Below are 8530 nucleotides of genomic sequence, written 5' to 3' on the forward strand. Positions count from 1 at the left end.
CTTGAATCCACAGACATTTTTTAGTATCTATATGTAGGGTATCAGAAAGTCCTGCCCTCAACCTGCAAGCATTGGAAGCTTTTGATCAATTCCTTTCCAGAGATCTGCTAACATCTCTTTAACTTAGCACAATTAGATTAATAGGAGTTGCACGGGGTCTCTATTTACAGCCTCCACAGGAAAAGGTCTGTGATCTGTTTTGTTATTTCTTAATTCTAGTCCATGCATAGTGTCTCTTACCAATGTTTCATGTAGAAAAGCTGTACAAAGTCTATGACTATAAAGTGCAACAGTTTTGCCTTGCTGTCTCTGAGGCCCTTCAAGTGTGCGCTAACAGCACATCTAGTATGAAAGCATGCAAGATGGAGAAGTGCCCCTCCTGCCATGTGCAGGGTGCTTGCAAAGAAAATTAAAACTGAGTGGCTGCAGTGCTGAGTGTTTGTATACCTTGTACTCCATGTGTTCAGAAAAACCTAGTTCTTATTGTCAAGCATTTTTACTTAGTGTGAATTCAGTCAGGAACTAAGTTGTCTCTGGCAACAGAGCAAGGCTAAGCACTGAAGAAAATGGAGATGAGAGTATATCTGTATTGCATGCTTGTGGTTTAACCTAGAAGGTGGCTCAGGATCACACAGTTGTTTTCTTATTCTCTCCCTTCCCAGTGAGGTGGGGGAGAGAACTGGGGAAAATAAACAACAAAGTAGAACTCATGTGTTGACGTACATTTATTTACTAAGATAAAGTTCCCTCCCAGCTCCTTGGACCCTTCACTAAGAATGACCTTGGCTCTTTACATCACTGCTTAGCAGTAACTATAAGCATCAGTGTGTTATCAGCATTGTTTTTCTTTTAGAACCAAAACATGGCATCGTACCAGGCACTCCAAAAAACACCACAACAATTCTATCCCAGCGGAAACTATGACAACATTGCATTTGTGTGTAAAATTAGGATGGCTGGAGTGAAAGGTTACTGTGCATTGCTTTGGTACCCTAGCTAGTTCTTTACATAGTACACTTACAGGGCAGTACAGACGTTTGCTGAACAGTAAAATGAACTGAGGAGAGCAGACAGCAGAATCAGTGATATGTGTCCAAATATGAAACTGCACACCAGGCGTGTGGTGGAAATAGCACAGACACCTGAAAGAAAGGTGCAGTCAGAGCTGTTTGCATAATTGTATTCATAATATTCTTATAGCACACACACAAAACAGTTAAAAAGGAACTGGACTGATTAGTAAATGACTCAAGCGTATTGCATGTGCTTGAAAGTTAATATTCTTTCTGGTGCCTGGGTTAAATGCATTTAACACTATAATACAGAACTTGCTTATTTCAAAGAGATGTGACAAATCATTAGGCACGGTTCTAACCATTCCTTTGGAGTTCTGACACTCAGCAGACTGTGTTGGATTCGAATCCACTGAGATTGCATGCTCTAAATTTTCTCATGCTAATAGACTTTGGTGCTGTTTCTGATGCATTGCTGGCTTATGTATAAAGCTTACCCTTACATATCTGAATGTGTGTGCCTTTAGCACCCTTCCTTACAACATGTGTATACTATGGTCTACAGTGCAATCCATCAGAGCACCTGGAGTAGGTGTGCAGTGGATACAGCATGCCTTTCCAAAGTGCCAGTACTCTTAGCTGCATGAAAAAACCAACAAAGTTTGTAGCAAACCAAAGAATTCTGGATCTGTTTATATGCCTGTTTTTTCTTACTGCTCTGAAATATCCTCTGGGCTCTCAAGTCAGTCCCTGTGGTATGGTCTGGAATTGCTTTCTTGTAGCTTGTGACAAGTCTCCTGAGCCACTGAATCTTTCCAGCTCAGCTCATCTTTAATCTCAGTTGTTTCTGGAGCTAGACCAGTGCCTCTGCTATAAAAGAATGTCCCCCCCCTATCTCCATCTCCGAGTCTCCTGTTCATCTCCCTGAGGCTTCTGATGCTACAGACTTCCCTGATTTATGGCTTTGTTTCTTTGGTAACCTTCCACTGCTCTGAATTCCCACCTTACAGCAGTTAAATACTGCATTAAACCTTCTCCATTTGCTTTGTCAGTGGAGACATGCATGAAGACGCAGAGAGCTTTCACCAGGCAGTGATTGTCTTTTTATTCTTTTCAAAACACTATAAAATGTTCTTGGATTTTCAGATGACTGATTCTTTTTTTCTTCTTCTTCTTTTTAATTGTATTATCTTTCCTGGATGTTTCTGAACAGTGGATTATTTTCAGTCTTGTGCAGTGCTTAGAAGAGCAATTAATCATACTTGTATGGACACTTAGAGGTTCCAGCTTACCCTCTGTAGTCCTGTTTACTTCATGTGAATACTGCTTGTACATATAGTTAGTGGTGTAAGGTACTTGTGTACACCTGCCAATTCTAACCACTCTGTGCCTGCATGTGTGCTCAAGACTGAAAAACTGAGTCAGATGACACAGAACACGAGTCATTAATAGCACAAGCAGCTTTAGTTCTTGCCATTATTCTCTCAGGAAAGGACTGTGGTGGTCACAGATCTTATTATATTGCTTTTTTTCCCAAGACTGGCAATGAAAAGTGGGAAGTCAATGAAGTGCCTGGTTATTGGTGAATTCACATTCCTCTGCCTGAAAATATCCTTATGTTCAACAAACTATACTTTTAGTGCTCTTGAGGTCCTGCCACATAGTTCCTTTCTCATGCCACTTTGCAGGGATATTTCCAAGACTGACACACGTAAAAAAGAAATTGTCTGAAAACTCTACCGATGCATTTTTAAAAGAGCTTTTATCCATTGTTCCTAAAATGGTTGAGCTGTTTGCACAAGTGATACAAGGCTATTACACAGATAGCAATTCAGCTTCTTGGACATTTTGCTGCCACCAACACATATGCACAAACATACCCTACTGGCTCCTTCAGTGGTAATTTGCAGCATTTTTCCTTGTTTGAAGGGAAAAATGGGACCAGATATATATTTGAAAGTACAGGAATACTTGAAGGTTCTGCTCACTACTGCACTTGCTCTGACTTCACTCCTCTCTACCATCCTAGTGCAGAATGAAGCAGTAGGACAGTAAGCTCAGTCTCATTTCCCCATATCCATATGCAGCTGGATGATCTAATTTTAGACCTGTCAGCTTTTGCAGTGATAAGTTAACAATATAGATCACATATAAGCTGCATCACAATGATTTTAAAATGAGATTTATTCATTTAAAGTGGATGATAAATGATTCTCTTTTATCAGACTCTTGCAAATAAGATTAAAGCAAGATTATTTTCCTGGAATAAGGGAGCAGCTGGCACAAAGCTAATGTCTCTAGGTCGTACTGTGCTTGCCTGACCTTGTAGAAATGTATAATGACAACAGGGAACATCCAGGTAGTCTTTCTGCTTTTAAAATCCTGTTTATGTATTACAACCAGATGCTATCTGGAGTACTGAAATGTTATGAATTATATGAGTGCTATGACAAGCATTGGCAGGAACAGGCAGTAGCCCAGAGAGCAGTCTACCCTGATCTTTCAGAGTATGATATGCATATGCTGAGTCTCTTCCAAAACATGTAGGATGATCTCTGTGCTTGTTTAGCACTATAGGAAGATTACAACATCATGCAGGGTACCTTGAGGGTACTTCCCTCATGGTTAATCCATGGACACTCATCTTTGGTGTCTGACTCCTCCCTTCCGTTTCCATGAGGGCTGTGCTATAGCCTGTTGGAGTTCTCAGTTTATAATGTGAAACAAAGAATATATGTTGCACATCCTCAGTATACCATAAGATAGTGGAGGAGGCCAAATCCACATGAACCTGTCAGTGTTCGTACATATAGTAGCTCCTGAAGTTGTCAACTCTCAGTTCACTTCAGAGGGAGCAAGTTGGTTCAGTGTGAGGAAACGGGAGAGAACTAATTCCTCCTGTGCGTGAGATCAGTGCATGTTTCCACAGAAAAATTACCTTAGACAGTAAGATAAAGCTTTTCCTGTTGTTCTTTATTGTATTCAGACAAAGGTCTTGGCCTTATCACCAGGATGCTCTGGGAGGGAGGTCAGCTGCTTTGAAGAAGGGAGCAAGATTGCAAAGGGCTGCCTGAGAACTAGATGGGTCAGGGAAGAACTGGCAATGATGAAGGAGGAATTTTTTATTTCACTGGCTTTGCCTGCCTTTGATTCTTGCAATTGTGGGAAGCGAAAGGGAGGTTTTACAGGTAGACACAAAGAAGAATCACTTACTTTTCTAATACATCTACACTTTCCTCTGAAGTTTTTGATCAGGGGAGATATTCTGTGGTATATGCATTCATAGCTGTTGTTTTTTTGTTTTAGCTTTCAGGGTTTTTTTTGGTAGCTTTTAGCATTTAGTTTTTAGTTTCTTACATGGTATTATCTTGATGTAAGAAATAGTCACACATATTTGACTGCTGAATGAGCTCTGACTGATGTGGTTGCTTTAGAGAAAGGATGCTTTATGCAAAGTGCAAGGTCTGTAATCTCTTGTTTGTTTTGCTTGTGCCACTTCAGGATCTCAGCTGTAACAGAGAAATCCAGTCCCCAGTGACTGATTTTTCTGCTGCTTCTCAGTCCTCATTTTTTAAGAATTCCTAGTTATGAATCTGTCTACAGAGTCTATAGCGGATGGCATTTTGCCATCTATCACAACCCTCCATGCTCTAATACATTAACTGTATTCAATTGCAGATTTAAATTGGAAAATAATGTGGAGTAGCAAGTAATTTTGTTTTCCTTCTTCTCGTCTCCAATTGCTAGTCTATAATCTACTATGAACAAGGTGATCTGAGCATTATCGGTTGCTAAAAATAGCTGTCTATTTTTGTTCTGGGTCAAGTCCAGTGTCAAGATAAATAGTGGAATGAAGAGGAAAAATAAATTTCCAATTCAGTAAGTGCTATCATACACACTCTGCAAAAGGATGAATAGAACATATGCATTGTTTGATCCTCTAGCTCTGACAGTGGTTCATCAGTTGTCCCTTTGCATCCCCCTGTGTATTCACATGTATTACATACGTCAGCTAGAATGACTAGGTACTGAAGGTTCACTTCAAACAAACTCTCAAGCAAGACCCTGTTGTCCTCTAGCAGTAAGTATCTGAATATTCATAGCAATGTTATTTTCATTCTAGAGAGGAAGGAAACATAGTTCCCTGTGAAACATATAGGGTTAATGAAACACTTGAAAAATAGTAGATATTTTGAAATACGTTTAATATGTATATATATATATATACATAATATGTCTCTAAACAGACTGTGAAAACAGAATAAAATGTCCTGCTGTGCTTCTGTAGACACCAGGCACAGAAAAAGTTCAATAGAAATAGTCCGTGTTAATCTTCTATGCTTGGACTCTGATCTCTGATGTTCAGCTCCTCAAAACATTCATGAAACAAGACATAAACCGAGTGACTACTGGGCAGATGAAAATCAAAGCCTGAATAACAGAGGGAAAAACTTTGTCTCCTTTAAAGCTCTCTTCAACTTTTCTAGGAAGCATCACTACAGGACTGGCCTAGAAAGAAAAAAAAAAAAAGGAAGAAAGCAAAGGGGATTTCAGGGCATTCGGTGTCCTTGAAGTGCAGGTGAAAGCTACTGTTAAGAGGATGCTGACAATGAATTCCTTTTAGAAATGAAAAAAAGAAAAAAAAACAAACAAAAAAACCCAAAAAAACAACAAAACTCATGATTAGCACTCATAAGAATTTGTGAAGGCAGTATTCTATAGATTAGAAATTGAGATTAAAACAAGTAAGTTATAGATCTAATTTGCTCAGCTTGATAGATTTCAATTGACTTTCAGGTTGAAAAAAGTTCATGTAGTACTGTTTCATCTTAAAAGTTAAAAGGCATTGTGAACTGATTAGGAGAAAAAAGTGTGTATGTCTTTATAATTATTTCAATATCTGTTAATTTCTGAGATGTTTCTTTAGGAATGAGAAAAACACTGGAATTGAAATAGCATCTTTGCTAGATGAGTCACATCTGAAAGTTGGGCCGCAAGACATTACAGAGGGTAGAGAATTCAAGTGTACCGGAGAAGAGGTGAGACCAAAGGCCTTCAAAAGGTGTTTAAAATAGATTCTGAAATGAGCTTTAAGTTTAGCTATAAAATATTGGCAATGAGCTACTAACAGTGACAGAATCGAATGCCAGTTGAATAAGTAAATCTTTGCATCTTTGCTACTTTGTGTGATAGTACAGAAATAACCAACGCTGGGGGTGGGACCAACTGAACAGACTGTAAATAGAATACATGGTGCAGGTAAATGAACACACTGTTGTACTTTCAAGGTACTAATTTTGTTTTCTTGTCTTGCATGCATGAGTGATGTTGTAGGTAGTGAAGAGAAAAAAGGGCAGATTAAATGGCCAAGTGACAAGAGAATTTATATTTGCAGTGCAATTGGGAAGAACAAAATGGGGCTGTTCAGAGTGATGGAAGTGCTATAAAACTCCAGGTTGGAAAAGAGTATGGAAAACCATTAAGAAAAAGCTAAAGGGTTGAGGATTCATAGAGAACAACTAAAGTGGAAAAAATAATCCTGAAGTTACACGTAAATGCATAAAATTGAAAGAAACTTTAAAGAGTGGTGTAACACGAAGTATATGAAAAGCAGGCAAAGCAACCTGAAGCTGGAAATAAAGTGATGGAATCTTAACCAGTTGTGGGATGGTGCTATGTTCAATAAGCTGGTAAGGTATGTTGAGCACATCTTGAGAGCAAAGCCGAGAATTTGCTTCATTAGCACCAGGAGCAGGAAAAAAAGCCTTGGTAAAGGGCAAAACAGAGGGTAGGGAAACATTACTATGTGGAAGATGTGGTCTATGGTAGTCATGATTACATGAACCCAAGTTTGCTTCTCACACTGAGCATGTAATAGTAAATATTCTGTTACAAGTTTAATTGTTTTTATATAGCTCTGATCTATCTAGAGGAAAATTGGTGTATTTTCTGTTTAGTACTGTTACTCCTTTCATGTCAGGCAATTCTTTTGTTCAGTTGTTAATCAAGTCTCTCTTATGTTCTGTCACCTTGTTTGCCTGGAGGTTATTGTACTATTTTGTCATATAAGTGTATAAAATACCCTGGTTTCATGTTCAAAATAATTAAGTCTGTGATCAGCTATATCAGTCACAGCTGAAACAAGTTTTCTGATAGTATGTTTGGATTGTGTATGTCACCTATTTCCATTCAGATGAAAGAAAGTGTTAGTTCACACCAAGTAACAGTTATCCAGGATGGATGCTTTCATTGCTAAGCATACTTTGTGCATCATCTAGTAGTGAAGTAATTAACAAAACATCTTAGCTCTTCAATATCTCTCAGAGCTCATTTCATGGCACAACTAATTTGACAGCTGTCTGAATTACAACAGTGTATGCTAATATTATGTTTTCTTAATACCAGAATTCAAGTTTGCCTTCCAGACCAAAATGGCTGTTTTGATCTGTACTTCACAGCACTAACTTTGGCATCAGTAGTCTGATAAATTGCTCAAAACAATTTACAACGAGTCAGAGCAGATAGAATTTTCTTCACTTTGGATGAATATCAAAAGTGTTTAGAACCAAATCCAACTGCTTCATTTTGCCAGATATTACTCGGTAGCACAATGTCATTTTTCAGTGACAGACCATAATTTTGTTCATATTCCAAATGTTGCCCTTTATAGGATATAGAAGTGACGTTTGATCACTGAAGATCACTTTGCAACTTACAATCTAAAACAGTATCATAAACTCATATCACACAGAAAATCCGAGTGAAGGGTTATTTAAGGAATAGTTTCAGAAAATATGGTGTGATTTTATGCTTTTTAAATCCAATTTGTAGTTTATATAAACTCTTATGAAAGAGTCAGTCACAGAGGTTGAAGGAACAGGACAAAACTCAGATTCCAGATTTTGTTATTGGGTAGTGATAATTCACAAGGAATCAATTTTCTACAAGTACAATTTATGCTATATTTCTGAAATGAATCAGCAGGACTCAGAATTTTTGAAAATATAAAGGTCATCAGTGACACAAGGGCTGCTCCTAAAGTAACGCCTCCTGTGTTATTTTGTTGGGGTTAGATGTTGGTGGTTTGGCAGTAGATGGTGAACCTTCCTACCAGTTTTCCATTACATATTGTTGCTGTGTGACAGATGGCAGCAGAGGGGCAGTCTGAAAGAATGGCGACTGACAGTGAGGTGCATCTGAAGAAAAGATGTGTCACTGAAAAAATGGCACCCATGGATATTTACTGATGCTCGCTGAATACTTTTAAAGACCAAAAAATGGATGTGAGTGCTGTGAAAGTTGGACTGTGTGGGCAATGTTTTCCTAGCAACCACGTATTTGTAACAGCTAAGATTTTTACAAGCGCAGCAAGCAGGCTGTTGTTCATCTCTGGTAAAGAAGGATAGTTACTACGAGGTGACTATGTTGACAAATAGTGTTTTGTAGCTCAAAGTTTGCTCTACCAAATAGTGTTGTCATGGTCTTTGTAACTGTTGTAGCTTCCGTGGAAATAAATG

The sequence above is a fragment of the Coturnix japonica genome, chromosome 2, assembly GCF_054131305.1.
Source record: "Coturnix japonica strain WE chromosome 2, WE-NBRP24, whole genome shotgun sequence".
Lineage (NCBI taxonomy): Eukaryota > Metazoa > Chordata > Aves > Galliformes > Phasianidae > Coturnix > Coturnix japonica.